Below are 19,857 nucleotides of genomic sequence, written 5' to 3' on the forward strand. Positions count from 1 at the left end.
TGAAGTTACCTTGTCAGGGTCTTATTTATGATTTGTGTAATACCCCAAGAGCCCAGAGAATGGTAGTATATATCGAGAATAAGTAAGGAATGAAACAAGACCAGCTGGATACCTTTTGGGCTAAATGTTGGCAAAGAACTCTAGGGTTAAGCGTGTTTGAACTGAGGAAGCTTAAGGGTGGGTGACCCTCTGGGAAGTTCGCGTAGGCCCATCAGGATAAGTTATTCCAGTCCTTCCTATTGCTCGATGCGGGATGTTACAAGTGGTATTAGAGCCGACACTTAAAAAAGGTGGTCCGATGAGGGCTAGGAGTGGCGCCGGGGCTCGAGAGGCTGTACAAGAAGCGGCTTCTGGTAGACTTCTAGGATGGCAACCTCCAAATGGGAGAAGATCTGGAACCAGTTGTAAGGTCGCATGACGAGGACGTCATGTATTCAAGGGGAGAGAATGTAATACCCCAAGAGCCCAGAGAGTATATATCGAGGATAAGTAAAGAAGGAAACAACACTAGCTGGATACCTTTTGGGCTGAATGTTGGCAAAGAAATCTGGGGTTAAGCGTGCTTGAGTTGAGGAAGCTCAAGGATGGGTAACCCCCTGAGAAGTTTGCGTAGGCCCATTAGGGTAAGTTGTTTCAGTCCTTCCTATCGCTCGATGATGGATGTTACAATTTGTGTGCTGAAATCAGGCCAACTTTTGAGTAATGTATTCTCAAAAAAATGACGAAGTCTCCTTTTGTTGAACTAGGGGAAAAGACTACTAAATTGTTAGGATTGATACATTCAGATGTATGCGGGCTCATAAATGTTATGGCCCAATTTGGTTATATCTACTTTGTAAATTTTACTAATGATTTGTCATGGTATGGTTATGTGTACTTAATGAAGTACAAGTCTGAAGTATTTGAAAAGTTCAAAAAGTTTAAGGTTGAAGTAGAAAACCAAACAAAAAAGAGTATCAAGATTCTTTGATCAGATCGAGGAGGTGAATACTTGAGTACTAAGTTTATTGATTATCTCAAAGGTTGTGGTATAATTTCACAATTGACTCCTCCTTATACATTACAGTTGAATGGTGTAGATGAATGTAGGAATCTGACCCTGTCGGACAAGATTTGTTCTATGCTAAGCTACACGAAGTTGCCTATTTCTCTGTGTGGTTATGCTATTCTTACTACGATTTATTTGATAAATCCAGTAACAACTAAATATTTTTCAACCATACCATATGAGATATGGGTTGGGAAACCTCTGAGTCTTGAGCATGTTAGGATTTGGGGTTGCTCGATTTTTGCGAAGAGGTTGAGAATAGAAAACTTAGATCCTAGATCTGAAAAAAAATTATTTTATGGGATACCTTAAAGATAGTTTAAAGTATTATATCTATTTTCCAACTAACCCAAGAGTTGTGATCACTAGACATGTCATTTTTTTGGAAGAAGAGTTCATCTGGAAAGGTGGTATGGGAAAGAAAATAGATCTAACAGAAGATGAGTCTTATGTTCCATAAATACCTTATCAGATTATTGAGCATGACGAATCAAGTCAGGGAGATCATCCACAGATTTCCCATAGGTCTGGTAGAGTACCCTATCATTCGGATTGATGGTATAGTTTATCGATGAAAGAGATACATGAATTGTTCTTATATGGGGACAATGACAAATTGGTTGACCCTATCACCTATGAGGAGGCAATATCTTATATCGATGCCTTGAAGTGGAAAATAAATATGGAATCTGAGATGGTGTCTATGTACTCTAACTAGGTTTAGGTTTTGCTAGATCCACCTGAGGGAATTGTTCTTGTTGGGTGTAAATGGATATTTAAGATAAAGATCGGTTCAAATAAATAGGTTTCAACGTATAAAGCTCGGTTGGTCGCAAAGGGCTACCGTCAGCGTCAAAGTATTGACTATGACGAGATTTTCTTTCTTGTCGCAATGCTTAAGTCCATCAGGGTAATGCTAGCTATAGTTGCTTACTACGACTATGAGATCCGACAAATGGAAGTTAAGACGATTTTTTTGAATGGATTTCTTGAAAAAGAGATCTATATAGAACAACCGAGTGGATTTGAGTCTGTCGATCCATGTCAGGTGTGTTTACTAAAAAGATCAATATATGGTCTAAAGTAAGCATCGAGGAGTTGAAACATTTGTTTTAATCATGTGATCAAAGAGTTTGGTTACTTGAGAAATATGAATGAACCATGTGTAATACCCTTATATCTTCATAAAGTTGTCATGTAATTTAGATGAGTTTAAAATACCGAAAAATGACTTGATGGTAAAAATAAGTCACCGAATCGACTGCAGGGAATGTCCCAATGCTGAGATTTCAAAGGAAAATGATATGTCGTTGATAAACATCCTGAGATAGGATGTTTAGTATCGAAAGAAATCAGATTGGAGTTGGTTTTCGATATAGCTTTGATTTAGACTGAAAAACTGAATTGTCAGCAAGGAGCGCCTCGGAACTTAAATGTTTAAAAGAAAGGATATATTATTGATGAGCATCCCAAGAATGTCTGGTATAGGTTATAGTTGTTTTTAATAAAAGATATTATGTTTTATCAGGTTAAAAAAAAAATCAGAATTGCAGCGTGAGGCATGACCGCCACACCTACCACTGTCGCTGTCAAATTAGAGACCAGGGCATGGCCGAGCCTGGCATGGACGTGGGGGTGGTCATTAGCTCATTTTACCCCTTGTGATTGGTTGAGAGAGGCTCAGATTTGGCTATAAATAGCTGAGTTTTGGTCGAGGGTTTCCATCAAAGTTAATAGGCTTAGATCAAGAGTTTGGGAAGGAATTGGAGCATTTTGATAAGGGGATTTTGTTCCCCAGGTTGTGAGAAGCAATTCTAGAGATTTTGAGAGTTTTTGGAGTGGTATTGGGGGTGTTTTCGCAGTTATATATTCGCACACCTATTTATATACACATATTGAGTGAGGGTTTAAATTGGTTTGTAGAATGAACGATCAAAGGATCTAATAAGTAGCTTTTGGTCGTGAGGCTATGGGTAACTAGTCTGGAAAGTTTCGTGTTAATCAGATGCCAATTTGGTTCGCTGGAGTTCAGTGGTAGGTGGCTTAGGCATACTATTTTCGGCCAAATTAGAGGGTTTTCAGTGTTGTTTTCTGACCAAGAGGGGTACCATTGGGATTGACTAAGGGAGAAGAGTAGCTCGGTGTCTTCAGTTTAATTTTTCGGTGTGCCGGCGCCGAAGAAGATGATCGGAGGTAATTTCTGTATTTTTTAAATAATAAAAATATAAAAAAATTGAGAAAAAATAGAATTAAAGGAAATAAAATTCTGAAAAATATCCAAAAATTCAAGAAAAAGGAATATTTTATTTTGATGAATTTTTATCTTGGAAATTTCTTGAGGAGATAATTATTTTGGATTTTTGAAAGGAAATGTAAATGAAAAATAAATATGAGGAACTTTTAGAAAATTCTGAGAAAATTCCAAAAGGATAAGGAATTTATTTTTGAATTTTTTTGATTTTCATGGAGGAAATTTGAAGGAAATCAAGGATAAATAAATTTTCTCAAGAAAAAGTAATTATGGAAATTGGAGAAAATAGGAGAAAAATCAGAAAAATTTCCAGAAAATTCCAGAGACTTATAAATATTGTTTTATGAATTTTTGTGGATAAAAAATTTGGAAAAATTCTTGAATAGGTATTTACTTGAAATTATCGAGAGAAAAATATGAAGAAATTAGAGAAAAATTATGAGAAAATAGATATTGATTATCCTTTGAATTCATATGATGTCTAGGGTATCGTTGAGGCTCGAGGTTGAGCTATAGTGCGCCTAGCAGGAGAATCGAGGTCGGGCTCACATTTCGAGGAATATTGAATTTAGCCCAAGGTGAGTTATTCAATCCAATTCTTATGCATATTCTTGTTAGTTTTGATTACTCTTGATTTATTATGGGTGGTACGACCCTATACTCGATTTTGTTACATACAGATGATTGACCCGTGATAGGTTGATTTCATGTGGAAGATTCATCCAAAATGTTTTTGTATGTGCATTGAAATGTTGTTGTTCCTAATTTATTGATATATGTTGTGGTTATGGCATTGGCATATCTTTTGTGTTATTCATGTGGGATGTCAACCTGTGTTACGGCACTTGAGTGATAGCACTAGGGAAATGTGCCAAGAATTAATGCCCACCTATGACGGGGACTGAGAGTGGACACTACTCTTGCGAGTCAAAAGTGGTGGGGCTGAGAGTGTACACCACCTCGGGTCAGCTCCAAGTGGTGAGACTAAGAGTGGACACCACTCAGGTTCCTTTGAGCGACAACATTGTTTCCAAGGTGAACGTTGACTCCCAGGAATAGTGTTGATCATTTGGTTGCCAGGGTTTGTGTTGATGAGACCCGAAATGCCTTTGAGTGGGAACGTAATGATGACGGGGTGATTCCCGAGTTCATGCATTGATGTAGCCCCTCTTAAGCTAAGGTTGTGTTATGCCAATATGTCTGTGTGATCTGGTTGCCTCTAGAGAGATTTGCTCTTTCCCCATGGTATAGGTTAAGCGCTGTATGAGAGTCTCTTGGGATGGGGTGTGTCGAGATATGTCGATTTTGTTCATGGTCTTGCATATATCATGAAAATATTTTGAGCTCTCACTTAGATGATTCAATATCTAATTTAGACTATATCCCTAGAATATTCAAACGTTCCAGGTGAAAGCAATGGCGGCAAGGGAAAAGATGTCGTCGAGATGTAGCCGCTATGTTTAGTTTTCGTAGGTCTTTATCTATGATTTCGATGTTCAGAGATTATGTAATATTTTGATATTTTCATGTGAAACATCGATTTGGTTATTTGATTGTAAAAGGAATTTGTCGGTTACATATCATTGAGGTTTCAATCTTGTTTTTGTTGATGTGATTGATATTACATGTCTTACTCTATTAATTATTAAATTTGATATGTTGAGAAGGTATAATCGGGATTCTCGGGAAATTATTATGTTGAGGGTATGTATATCGAGAGACTTATGTTGTGTGTATGATGTTGAAAAAAAAATATTCTCGAAATCTTGAGTTAATGCACGCTTAGGAAAAGTGGGGCATTACACCATGTGTATATAAGAAGGTTAGTGGGAGCAACATTGTGTTCTTAGTCTTATATGTAGATGATATTTTAATTATGAGTAACAATGTGGACATAATGATGTCTACAAAAGCTTGATTGTCTAGAGTATTCTCCATGAAGGATCTAAGAGATGCTATCTATATTTTGGAGATTAAACTTTATAGATATAGAGTTAGGAAATTGATAGGTGTCTCCTAGAGCTTGTACATAGAGAAGATGCTAAAGAGGTTTAGCATGTTGAATTCCAAAAGGGGGCAGTTGCCTGTCCAGGTTGGAGTTCATCTCTCTAAGAATATGTCCCCTAATACTTTTGAAGAGAGAGATTGTATGAGTAAGGTAACTTATACTTCTACGGTTGGGAGCCTTATGTATGCAATGATATGTACAAGGCCAAATATTACATATGTTGTAAGTGTTGTAAATTGATATCAATTTGATCCTGGTGATAGTCACTGGATCGCAGTGAAGCATATTTTGAAGTACTTACGAATAACTAAAGATATGATACTAATTTATGGAGGAGGTGATTTCCATGTAGATGGATTCACTAATTTGGATTTTCAATCGGATGTTGATGATCACAAATCGACATCTGATTTTATATATCTCTTGAATGGTAGTGTTGCGAACTGGAAAAGTTTCGTACAAGTAATCATAGCGGATTCAACCACTGAAGCCAAGTATGTTATGGCATTTAATGCTGCTAAGGAAGCTATTTGGATCCGAAAGTTTCTTTCGGAGGTTGATATAGTTTCAGCCATTCTATCACTAGTACCTTTGTATTATAACAACATTGGAGTTATCAAGCGAAGAATCTCAAGTCTCATCAGAAGTCCAAACACATTGAACGCTAGTTTCATTTGATTCGAGAGATTATAGCAAGTGGGGATGCGCAGCTACAGAGAATAGACTTAGTAGATAATGTAGCTGACCTACTCACCAAGACTATGACTCAGTCATAGCTAGATAAACATCTTGAGAAGATGGGTATCTGATTTCTGTCAATGGTGTAACACTAGATGTAAATTAGCATTAGTGCAAGTAGGAAATTGTTAGTATTATGTGCCCTTATGCTAGATTTGGATGACATCTAGCGAACTTGTTTTAATGCATTAATTTTATTTTTGGATAAATCTATAAAATGTAAGGTTTTATTCATTCATATTTTCTCCAATCAATTATATGAATGAGTTCTTAGATTTTATGTGTGAGAATCTTATTCTCAAGGTGTTGAGATTGTGTGACAGGATTTTCTAGTAACAGAACTTCTTAAATTATTCATAATCCTTAGATTCTTTAGATGAGGACTCCGATTAATCGAGTATAGACTAGCACAGGGGTTATTACCTCGTTCGATATATGGATACTGATAGGAGGATAGTGTCTCACGCGCTATATGACATGAGATGTAGCTAGTAAACTTGTGGGTGGTCGTTGAGGAACGATTAATCGAATGTGACATCGATGACTAACCACATGGCCTAGTGGATAATGGTTGTGTCATTAGGTTATGATGGTGTGTTGATCCTTAAACTTGAACCAGCAAGGTTGTTTTGTGTATTGGTGTCCGGAATTTGCTAATGAGCTGAACCATCTGATTTGGAGGTGGGAACGTTCATTTATGTAGTTTTGTATTATTGGTATATGGAGACAGGTGTTGAGAATATGATTTGTCACCCTCGTTGGTATTTGAAGGAGTTAACGTCTTATGCGATCTATTATTAATGTGACAGGACAATTCCTGGTCAGGGTATATTGAAAATCAGGAAAGGTGTTTCCTGAGGTGTCATCTAGTCATATAGTCACATTAATGCGGTCTGACACATAATTACTGAGTTTGTAAATTTGTCACTCCATGGCTCTCGCTCAGTTAGGACGTTAAGTGATAGAAGAATTATAACACATGGTAATCATTAACTATAATAGGTTCACTTGAAGTGAGACTTCACTGCCACCTATATTTGTTAAATATGAGCCATGAAGACCAATGCTAGTAACACAAAGTGGCTCTATCTTGTAATTCTTTAAATATTATTTAAATGACAAGTTTATGTTTATATTTAAATTACAATATGATTTAAATTGAAAACATATATCCATTAGTATAATAAGAAGTGAATATCATTCTTAAGTGTTAAGAATACGACTTTCGGATAATTCACAATTTGTTATACTATAAACATGTTCTTGGCCATAGAGTTCCTAACCAGGATAGTAGCAACTCGCAAAGTCCAACACATCATATTCCTCCTTGTTCAGTATGAGATACTAAAAAATAAAGTTGTTGAATCTAGTGTTATTCTGTATAAGATATAGAAAGAAAATGAGCGAGTGCTCATTACAGGAATGAGTTTATTAAACGAGACTGTTAACATTAAATCACATGGGTTATATCTCACGAGTCAATGATTCAATGTTAGTTGCGAATATGTAGCTAATCCTTAGATCTGAGATGACATAGATATCTATGTATTGGTGGATTAAGATATCAATGATATTATATGATTGTTCTAATCAGAAATAATCATACGTATCTATGTGTCTAATTTAATGATATATGAGGTATGTGTGTATCAGACATGAAATCTATCATCTTGAGATTTCTGAGGAGGATATCGTATGTGATCCAATAATCACTTGACGATAAATCATTGGCTGAGATAATATGACAATGGAATGTGACCATGATCTCATATCTTGTGAGGAGGTTATGTAATAATTAGTCAAGATTGAATTTATATTTGGTCATATAACGAGATTAAGAGATTCGACCTGCTGACTATAATCTCATATTTTGTCGGGATATAGAATAATATAATGACCATATTGCATGGTATCATAGTAAAAAGGTTCACAATACTCACTTTATAATAAATTGGGTAATCATAACATATTACTAGATGTCACTCATGATTTATGACAATTAATAGTTGATTATTCTCATTGCTAATTTATTTGTGAATTCAGAAAGTTCCACCCAAAAGAAATCATTTCAAAGAGAAGAAGAATAAATTAGTAATTTTGAAATTATTAATTATAGTGCATTTATTTATTAAATAAATAAGAATGATTATATTGTGAATATAATTATTTAATTATTAATAACTGTAGTGGGGTTTTTGCTAGCATATTAAGCTTGGCCTAATAACACTAATTGAATTGGGCTTATTAAGCCCACTAGTTAAATTGGACTTATTCAATCCAATAGCACATAGGGTTCTCTAGGGTGCTCTATAAATAACACCATAAACCTTTCTCACAAGACTCTTGCTCACTTGAGAGGTGTGTGAATCTTTAAGAGTTAGAAATTTTGAGAAATTTCTACTTCTTATCTTGAATCTCTTGGATCTAAGTGATTTGGTGGACTAATTTAGTATTCTACACTTGGAGGATTATATGGCAAGGAAGTTAACGGTGAAATCGGATTTCATCAAGCGGTATACTTTCATCCAACCTTTGATTTTGTAAACCATAATTTTTGAAAAACGTGATACTTATAAAATTAAAATTAATTCCACTGAGCATTTGATGAGATCTATGCAATCCAATAATACTGTAATATCCCAAAAAAAATAATAAAAATAATAAAAGTGTAAACTAAATTTACTGAAATTAAATTTAATTAATTAATTAAAATTAATTAATTTGTTAAAATTTTGTGGCTGTGCGCGTGTGCGTAGGGGTTAAGCAAAGTGGCCACTTTTCTGTCAAATGAAAACAGAGAAGAACAGAGGAGCAGAGAGTGAGAGATAGAGATTAGGGGGAGCAGAGAGTGAGCAGGAAGTGAGAGGGCTCGGCTGAGGGAGAGATTGAGGGGGAGAGATCAAGACCGAGAGAGTGAGAAAGAGAGCTCAGCCGAGAGGGAGAGAGGGAGCGGCAGCCATGGAAGCTGGCCAAGCTTCGCTCGGTCATGGCAGCCGAGCAACCAGCAGCGACGGCTATGGCGGTTGCAGCAGGCGCGGTGGAGGAAGCCAAGCGCGGTGGCAGCCGATGTCCGGCCAGAGGCGAGCGGCGAGGGCGGAGCTGGCCGAGGCAGCGGCTGGGGCAGCGTCGGCCATGGCTGCAACGCGCGCAGGTGCAGGGGAGGCAGCGCGGAAGAAGAAGAAGGAAGGGAGAAGAAGAAAGGAAGAAGAGAAAGAAGAAGAAGAAGAAAGGAAAAAGAAGAAGAAAAGAAGAAGAAGAAGGAAAGGAAAGGAGAAGAAGAAGTTGCAGGAGCAGTGGGCGTGGAGAAGAAGAAGAAGAAGAAGAAGAAGAAGAAGAAGAAGAGGAGAAGAAGAAGAGAAAAGAAAAGAAAAAGGAAAGAAAAGAAAATAATATAAATGGGGCGATTTTGGGATTTTGTCGGCATGGAAAGTGACCAGGTACGTGGGTAAAAATTAATAGGAGCATGTTATGTTTTAATTATAAATTTTACGCGATTAAAATTAATTAATTTGAGTCCCGGTTGTGTTAGTTGCTAGGAAATGATTTAATTTGCATCGGGAGCTCGAGTGAGGTCGAAATCAGCTGATTTCAGGCAAGTTCCTAATGCTTTCCTCGTATTCTTTAATTCCCGTGAGAAACCCTGTGATTTCTCGTATTTTATACCCTCCCTTCGTCTGTTTCGACTCGTTTATTAATTATGGAATTTGGAGTCGTTTGATTTAAATTTAATTTATTAAGCTGGCTTTATTAGCGTGATTTAATTTAAAATAAATATGAGACTCGTTGAGATATTAATTGTGGTGCGCTTACGAGGGATTTTAGACGGTTAAATTATTTATATTACACGGTAGATTTATTTAATTAAGCTGCGATTTTATTTATTGCCAGCGAACGTTTTACTTCGCAGCGGGAGTGCAAGAAAGAGAAGAAACGGCCGTGTAAAGGCAAGCTCTTAACCCTCTCTTCCTGATCTTTAATTCCCGTGGAAGACCCCGTGATTTCCTGTATTTTATCACTTCCCTTACTTTAATTCGGCACATTGCCTTATTGGTTGAACTATTATTCATTTGTTTTAATTTAAATTAAATCTGAGGTTTCTATAATTTTATTCGTTGTGAGCCTAAGGGGGTTTGTACCGCCCCCATTCCTTTCGGAATGATGCTGAACCCAGTTGGGGAACTAGGTTCCTAGTCGTGCGGGTTTACTTATAGTTTTTCTCAGATTTATTTATGGTTCGGTTAGAGCTATTGAGCAGTGGGGCAGGGGTCGGTTGTTGGTGACGTTGGGGTAGACTATGGTACGACCCTGATGTGGACCGTCGGGTGGACACCCCTAGTCACTGGCCGTTGACCGGTGCCGGGCACTGCTGACTAGCTCTACCGGTATGTGATTTACTGCATGATTAGATATCTTGTATTACTGTTCATGATTTGATATGCACATGGGTACGGGATGCATGCTGGGATATTCATTTATTGAGTATGCTTGGACACGAACATTCTAGTTTGGTTAGGTTGCATCCACCGCGAGCATATGCATGGCGTGTGGTTTACTATGTGGGCGGAGCATGGCCTGATGCCTGGATGTATGGGCGCCTTGTATCACGTTGATGCTCATTACGCCATTGCATTTCTATGTGCATTGCATGGATACTAGTAGTATTTAGTTCTCGGACGGGAGTACCGTTCCGAGGGAGCCTATGGCTCGGTTGTCGGGAGTACCGACGGATACAGGTGACGGGAGTACCGGCCTGGGACAGCGCGCGCAGGTTTGTGGAGACATTTGTTGCCTTTCAGGGCAGCGGCAGGTTGGTATGGGACTTGGGTGCCAAGTGTCTTATGTGGGCCCCAAGGACCGGTATGTGCTTTTATTTTGTTATGCTGTTGAGCTGTTGTGTTGTAGCGTCTCATGGCTTGTGTGTACCTGGGGGTTTATTCTGGGGTGAGATTTCTGGTTTTGTGTAGCCTTCAGCCTTTTCTTCTTTATGCTTGCTGAGTCTCTCGACTCACTTTGCTTTCCATCATTCCAGGCAGTGCCAGCGTAGGTCCGAGCAAGGGAGTCAGCTTTTGCGGCAGAGTCGGTGTGGTGTACAGGCAGTCTCGTCAATCCCTATCCACTCTGATGTCTAAGTAGAATTTACTCTATTATTTCGTACTGTGCCGGGTGTTTTCTCGAGTCTTGTGTATGTCGGCACAGGAGTTTGTATTCTTTTACTTATGTTGTGACCGCTGTGTTAGCGGGGTACCCATAGTGCATGCATGTCTTGACCTTTGCTTCCGCTGTTCTTATTTTTTGTGTATGCATGCCGGGGTGGTCTTTGTCTGGTGTCTCATTCTTTTCTCCTTCCGTAGGCGCTCCCGTTCGGGTAGTCCGGGCGGCTGGGATATCCGGGTGGGGGTGCTTACAATGTTGGTATCAGAGCGTAATTTGAGTCCATTTTCTGATACAAGTTCCTGTACACCAAGGTTGTCGGGTAGAGTTAGGGATGTCTAGGTGAATCGAATAGGGTCAAGCTGCGTTGAGTTTTGTTAATTCGTGTAGGAGATTGTGTCCCAATTTGTATTCGTGCAGGAGTGATAAGTGCAAGGATGGGACACTGAGGAGGTATGAATGGAATTTATTTAGGACTTGCGCCTGCTCTAGGTGTTTAGGGTAAGAGGTTGGCATAGCTTTAATAAAATTTCCGATATTTGATGTTATGTGCAGATTTTGAGTATTCCCAATAGGACCCGGAGGCCCAGATCTCGATGTACCCCTACCCAATTTGGATGCCTTCCCAGAATTGCATTGTTTATGGTGTCAGTGGCAACAGGAGTTTGCTTCTGGATGGGGAGGCGGGCAAGACGAAGAGGAGTACCTAGTGGGTTATGTGTATCGGCTTGACGAGTTGTCTCAAGAGATGATCCACGAGATCTTTTTGGGGACTGTCAGAGAGACAAGTCCTGTTTTCCCGTGAGCACATGAAGGACATGTGGAGGCGACTGACTAAAGTAGTGATGAATGATGGGAGCCTTACTAGGGATTGATACAGAGTGTGCCCAGGATTGGAACACTACCTGACACTCAGTCAGTCTGAGCCACTGTGAGGGTGTCGTCATAACCACCGGAGGGACTTGTTGGACTTAGCTTACTTGGCAGATGATTTGCCGGGCTAACTCTGAGGTGTTTTCTAAAGAGGTCTGGAGTTCCTTGGTCTCGCTAGGTGTTGTCGACGTCCTATTAAGGCTAGCGTCAATGTCATGAGAGATGAGGTCATGGTAAAATGTGAGATGGAGGTCCATGATTGGATTTTGCTAGGGGTGGTACGGGAAGGTCCCACATGGTGGAAAATGTGCTATAGGAGTCTGATGGTAAATGGTAGATCCGTAGGTACCGAGATGTGTATAGGGTGTACTGAGATGAGAAACTGAAGGTTGGATAATGCGGTAGCTCGTGTGTAACAGTTAAATTGTCTGTACATATTTGGTCGAGAGACGTGTTATTTGATGAGGTATGGAGGTAAATTGAGGTTCTGAGGGGTTTGCATTTTCTTGGAGGTTTAGGGCATCAACCCTAAGTTTTAATCGAATCTGGATGGATAACTCAGAACACTAATACAAAGTCCCAAGAGAGATCTGCGATGGGAATTTATTGAGGGATTATTATGGACTTGTGAACTTGGAGTTTACAGCAGTTATGCTGCTTGGAGATTTGGCATCACTACTTGGCTAGGGTGTAGGTGTTTAGTTCTCACAGGTGGAGCGGAGTTCAGGTGACGCCGCGATTGGCGTGGCAAATGACTAAGGTTGTGAGGTTCTATAATAAATATGATTAAGCAAATGTGGTAATAGACGTTTTGCACTGCCGTAGAACATTGGTGATAAAGTGAATTAGGAATAAGAAAATTCCCTCTAAGATTATTGTTGTGGGAGATACCCAGGTGTATGGCCAAGGCCGAAATTGGATACAGGTCTAAGTAACTGTTGGGTTCTGCTGCAAGGATAGTAGTTGCTATGAGTACGTGCGGTGCTAATCACGGACCACATGCCCTAGGGTCGGATTATTGACCGAGAGAGGAGATGAGACTCCTTTGGGTGCTGGTCAAGTGGTACATCGGCAGAAACATGAGATGACTTGTTATGCCAGTCAGATGAACGCTTAACCACATCTTTAAGTTGCTTTTCGTTTTTGAGGCGACTTATGAGATGCCTTAGGAATTAGAACAGTTGTTGACACGGTGATGTGCTATCAGTCGAGTAGGCTACGGAGTTGATAACACCAGTTCTAGAGCTCGTGTTCTAGCTAGCCTATTGAGTCTTCGAGGAGCTCAGGATTCGTAATTAACGGTCAAGAAGAGGTACGGTCCAATTAGCTATTGGGAGTTAAGATCAGTAGCAAGGACAAGACTTAGGATTGGTGGTCATTGAATAAACCGCAATTGGGTATCTTGATTCCTATAAGGAGGGGAGATCTGGTGACGTTTTAGATTCCGAGATGTATTGAGTGGAGAGTGTTTATTCCTTGATAGTCCTGACTAAACGGCTACCCGTATTTATGAACGAGACCCCGAGCATTCGCGGCAAATTATGAGAGAAAGTACTGCCGAGAAAATGATGTGTATCTGGTTAAGAATCAGTTGGCAAAAGTCAGACTAAAGGATATTGTTGCTGAATCCTTGATTGAGTATGTCGTATCGTTTCCATGTTCCCATGGATTGTAAGTATGTGGCAGGTTCCGGTCACGTTATCGAGTATTAGCTTCTTGACATACAAAGAGGTGGCTCTACTCCTGTCACTACCGGTTGTATCCGGAATTAGTTGCGTCTGCATTGAGCCTGGTGCTGCGAGTCAGTTTATCATTAGGATTGAATATCGCTGAATTTTGAGTTGCCTTTAGGTTGATATGTGGTCGAGATAGCTTTGGGGAACGGTTGAGTTATGGTGTGGTAATAGGAGAACCTTGTGGTTATGAGTAATATGATCAATGATGTTCTTTAAGCTGGTTAAGATATTAGTGATCATATCGTGGCCCGATTGAGGTGATGGATTGTGAAGATGTGCTAGCGTGTTAAGTCCCGTAGGACACGTCGTAGACCTTGACTTGTGAGAATTGAAAAATGATGATATGAAATGTCCTGGAAATGATGTTAGGTAATATCACGAGAGATGTGAGCGTATCTTGAGGATATGGATTGAGCACAAATTTCGAGGACGAAATTCTATTAAGGAGGGGAGAATTGTAATATCCCAAAAAAAATAATAAAAATAATAAAAGTGTAAACTAAATTTACTGAAATTAAATTTAATTAATTAATTAAAATTAATTAATTTGTTAAAATTTTGTGGCTGTGCGCGTGTGCGTAGGGGTTAAGCAAAGTGGCCACTTTTCTGTCAAATGAAAACAGAGAAGAACAGAGGAGCAGAGAGTGAGAGATAGAGATTAGGGGGAGCAGAGAGTGAGCAGGAAGTGAGAGGGCTCGGCTGAGGGAGAGATTGAGGGGGAGAGATCAAGACCGAGAGAGTGAGAAAGAGAGCTCAGCCGAGAGGGAGAGAGGGAGCGGCGGCCATGGAAGCTGGCCAAGCTTCGCTCGGTCATGGCAGCCGAGCAACCAGCAGCGACGGCTATGGCGGTTGCAGCAGGCGCGGTGGAGGAAGCCAGGCGCGGTGGCAGCCGGTGTCCGGCCAGAGGCGAGCGACGAGGGCGGAGCTGGCCGAGGCAGCGGCTGGGGCAGCGTCGGCCATGGCTGCAACGCGCGCAGGTGCAGGGGAGGCAGCGCGGAAGAAGAAGAAGGAAGGGAGAAGAAGAAAGGAAGAAGAGAAAGAAGAAGAAGAAGAAAGGAAAAAGAAGAAGAAAAGAAGAAGAAGAAGGAAAGGAAAGGAGAAGAAGAAGTTGCAGGAGCAGTGGGCGTGGAGAAGAAGAAGAAGAAGAAGAAGAAGAAGAAGAAGAAGAAGAGGAGAAGAAGAAGAGAAAAGAAAAGAAAAAGGAAAGAAAAGAAAATAATATAAATGGGGCGATTTTGGGATTTTGTCGGCATGGAAAGTGACCAGGTACGTGGGTAAAAATTAATAGGAGCATGTTATGTTTTAATTATAAATTTTACGCGATTAAAATTAATTAATTTGAGTCCCGGTTGTGTTAGTTGCTAGGAAATGATTTAATTTGCATCGGGAGCTCGAGTGAGGTCGAAATCAGCTGATTTCAGGCAAGTTCCTAATGCTTTCCTCGTATTCTTTAATTCCCGTGAGAAACCCTGTGATTTCTCGTATTTTATACCCTCCCTTCGTCTGTTTCGACTCGTTTATTAATTATGGAATTTGGAGTCGTTTGATTTAAATTTAATTTATTAAGCTGGCTTTATTAGCGTGATTTAATTTAAAATAAATATGAGACTCGTTGAGATATTAATTGTGGTGCGCTTACGAGGGATTTTAGACGGTTAAATTATTTATATTACACGGTAGATTTATTTAATTAAGCTGCGATTTTATTTATTGCCAGCGAACGTTTTACTTCGCAGCGGGAGTGCAAGAAAGAGAAGAAACGGCCGTGTAAAGGCAAGCTCTTAACCCTCTCTTCCTGATCTTTAATTCCCGTGGAAGACCCCGTGATTTCCTATATTTTATCACTTCCCTTACTTTAATTCGGCACATTGCCTTATTGGTTGAACTATTATTCATTTGTTTTAATTTAAATTAAATCTGAGGTTTCTATAATTTTATTCGTTGTGAGCCTAAGGGGGTTTGTACCGCCCCCATTCCTTTCGGAATGATGCTGAACCCAGTTGGGGAACTAGGTTCCTAGTCGTGCGGGTTTACTTATAGTTTTTCTCAGATTTATTTATGGTTCGGTTAGAGCTATTGAGCAGTGGGGCAGGGGTCGGTTGTTGGTGACGTTGGGGTAGACTATGGTACGACCCTGATGTGGACCGTCGGGTGGACACCCCTAGTCACTGGCCGTTGACCGGTGCCGGGCACTGCTGACTAGCTCTACCGGTATGTGATTTACTGCATGATTAGATATCTTGTATTACTGTTCATGATTTGATATGCACATGGGTACGGGATGCATGCTGGGATATTCATTTATTGAGTATGCTTGGACACGAACATTCTAGTTTGGTTAGGTTGCATCCACCGCGAGCATATGCATGGCGTGTGGTTTACTATGTGGGCGGAGCATGGCCTGATGCCTGGATGTATGGGCGCCTTGTATCACGTTGATGCTCATTACGCCATTGCATTTCTATGTGCATTGCATGGATACTAGTAGTATTTAGTTCTCGGACGGGAGTACCGTTCCGAGGGAGCCTATGGCTCGGTTGTCGGGAGTACCGACGGATACAGGTGACGGGAGTACCGGCCTGGGACAGCGCGCGCAGGTTTGTGGAGACATTTGTTGCCTTTCAGGGCAGCGGCAGGTTGGTATGGGACTTGGGTGCCAAGTGTCTTATGTGGGCCCCAAGGACCGGTATGTGCTTTTATTTTGTTATGCTGTTGAGCTGTTGTGTTGTAGCGTCTCATGGCTTGTGTGTACCTGGGGGTTTATTCTGGGGTGAGATTTCTGGTTTTGTGTAGCCTTCAGCCTTTTCTTCTTTATGCTTGCTGAGTCTCTCGACTCACTTTGCTTTCCATCATTCCAGGCAGTGCCAGCGTAGGTCCGAGCAAGGGAGTCAGCTTTTGCGGCAGAGTCGGTGTGGTGTACAGGCAGTCTCGTCAATCCCTATCCACTCTGATGTCTAAGTAGAATTTACTCTATTATTTCGTACTGTGCCGGGTGTTTTCTCGAGTCTTGTGTATGTCGGCACAGGAGTTTGTATTCTTTTACTTATGTTGTGACCGCTGTGTTAGCGGGGTACCCATAGTGCATGCATGTCTTGACCTTTGCTTCCGCTGTTCTTATTTTTTGTGTATGCATGCCGGGGTGATCTTTGTCTGGTGTCTCATTCTTTTCTCCTTCCGTAGGCGCTCCCGTTCGGGTAGTCCGGGCGGCTGGGATATCCGGGTGGGGGTGCTTACATGCATTATTAAAAAGGGGTGACATATTGAAGGGGGATTTGATTTTGGGAAGGAAGAAGAAAAATGGGGAAGAGGGTTTGTTTAAAAGAATAGAGGCAAGGCCTCTGTTTTTCTCACTCTCTTTCCCTACATGCATGCGTGCTTCCTCTTCTTCTTTTTTCTTTCTCCACTTCTTCTGAAAATGTTTTGTTGTCATAGAAATATTTTACGTGTTATTGTTACGTATAATTTTGAGATGTAGACACTGGTGATATGTTAAACCTCTGTGTCTAGCACGGGACAAGATGACCAGAATAGTACCATTCGGCATACTAAGTGTGAACTGACTAGGACCGCGTATACCTTGAGATGGATTCAATCTCTGTATAGAAATCGTTTATGTACTCCATCATTATATTGGGAAATATGTATGCATTTATTTATATTCAATTGTTGAATATTCATGTTGCTTAAATACCCAAGTTATGCATGACGTGTATATTATATTATGATGCATGTATCTGATACACGGTAAAAAAATTATTTTTACTTATACTGCCGTAGTAGTGACCTTTAGGGGGCGTTTGGTACAGGAGAAATTTTAAGATTCCTGAGAATGTTAGATTGGGAATCTGTATTCTCATGTTTGGTATAATTTTTTTATAAAAAGAATCCTGAAAATAGGATTCCCGAAAATGATTTTTAAGCAACTTTTCCACAAAAAGATTTTCATGGGGGGTTGGGAATCCAAGTTTCCCATGGACTTTGGAATGTTTTTAATAAATAAAAAGATTAAAACACTCTTTACTTTTTTATAACCCCATACAAACATATTATATATATATATATTATATATATAATATATTTATATTAAATATAAAAATATATTATAATATATTTATATTATTTATTATAAAATATTATATATATTAAAGCAGATATTCATACAAACATATATATTATGTATATATATTATATATATATATACATAATGTGTAAAAAAATGACATTTTTTTGACTTTCTAAAGATATTGTGGGTCCCAATATTTTATATAGTAGAAAAAATTTATCATTTTTAATAAAAAATTAAATAAGGGTAATTTTGGAAAAAGAACATAAATTCTCAAGAATGTTACGTTTAAACCAAACATAGAAATGTAAGATTTTCAGAAAAGAATACTCAATATTTCTGAAAATGTTTAAATCTAACAAAATATAGAATTGTATAAATCCTGAAAATCAAAAATTTCCAAGAACATTCCCACGAATCATGAATTCCAGAAATTTAAAAACTTATCCCGTACCAAATGTCCCCTTAATTTCTAGTGCAATTGTAGTGACATGACTTCTTATTTGACATGATTTTTTTTTATGTTTTTCAACCTATCACCTTTAATTTATTGAAATTATTATTGATTATTTATTTTCATTCAATCCGACTCTTGAGTAAGCGATCGATGTTGGAAATCTAGGACCCGTAACAACATATAACAATCTCCCATAAGCTCAAGGCTTTAATCTCCTAGGATAAACTTCGACGATTAAGTTAGTGTTTTGGAGAACGAGTAGAGTAACAAGTAAGAGAGTAGTAAATGCTTATTTTTCATTGAAAAATTGAGAGCTTTATGGGTTATACAATGATAGTTTAAGTGTAATTTTTGCTAAGAATCTCATATGGGACATGATCTTAGGCATGGTCAAGATATGATGAGACACTATATTTTACCACGTAACACATGAATACTTTTCAAGGAACCTTTAGATTAACTCATCAGGATTGTCGCCTTCAAAATTTAATCAAAGAATGAGATTCTGATGAAACTATCATATTGATGAGTGGAAGAATTTTTTTTATTTAATAAAAAAAGCAAGAGAATATTCCCTTATAACATCCATTTGGGCCAGCCCAAGTAAACGTTTATTTGGGCAGGACATAATATTAGTGATGCATTAAATAAATAAATTTCACTTGGAAAAATATAAATAAATAAAAATTAGTACAATGAACATAAAACATTTATTGGGTTAAAAACTTATGTTATGAAAGCATTAGACAAGTTATTAAAAAGGAATATATTTTAAAAATTCATGTCAAGTATCATTTCACATGGATACCTTAAAATTTGTCATTTTATTCCTCTTTCATGGCACACCAATTATCTCAAAATGAGATAAAGTAAGGATAAGTGGATCAAATATTCCCTAAACTTTGTTCATTTGGCTTCGACGCTCTATGAATTTTAAAATTTATTTAATTAATTCTTAAATTTTTTAAAATTAGCCACGACACCCACTTTTAGCTTTGGTTCTTTGAGGGGTTTATTGGCTAATTATTGGAAATTTAAGAATGTAATAGATGAAGTCTAAAGTTTATGAGAGTATTGAGACCAAAAAATCAAAACTCAAAAGATTTATGCTAATTTTATTCATGTAACATTTGTTAAAATGAGTAAGTTAAGCTTATATCAAGATAAGATTTAAATATTTTTCGGACTAAAATATAGAATAATCAAGATAAGTCTGGCAAACATTCCAAAATTTTTACTAAATTATTTATTAAATTTTTTGAAATACACTAAATGATATATGTATTATTTGTTTCTTATTTATAAGAATTAAGATATGCTTATCTTGAAAAGAGGAGATATAAGTATACATAGAAAAATGTCACATAAGAAGTCACACGACTTCTTTTTTAATGATGGTTAGATAAATTTAACAAACACATTAAAATAGATAAAATTTTTGAATGCTTTCCATATTTTATATTTTTCAGTTTATATCTTGATTAACAAATATTATATAAAATAATAAATCTTATAACTACTAATACGTTTTC

This window comes from Diospyros lotus, chromosome 9 (assembly GCF_014633365.1).
Source record: "Diospyros lotus cultivar Yz01 chromosome 9, ASM1463336v1, whole genome shotgun sequence".
Taxonomy (NCBI): domain Eukaryota; kingdom Viridiplantae; phylum Streptophyta; class Magnoliopsida; order Ericales; family Ebenaceae; genus Diospyros; species Diospyros lotus.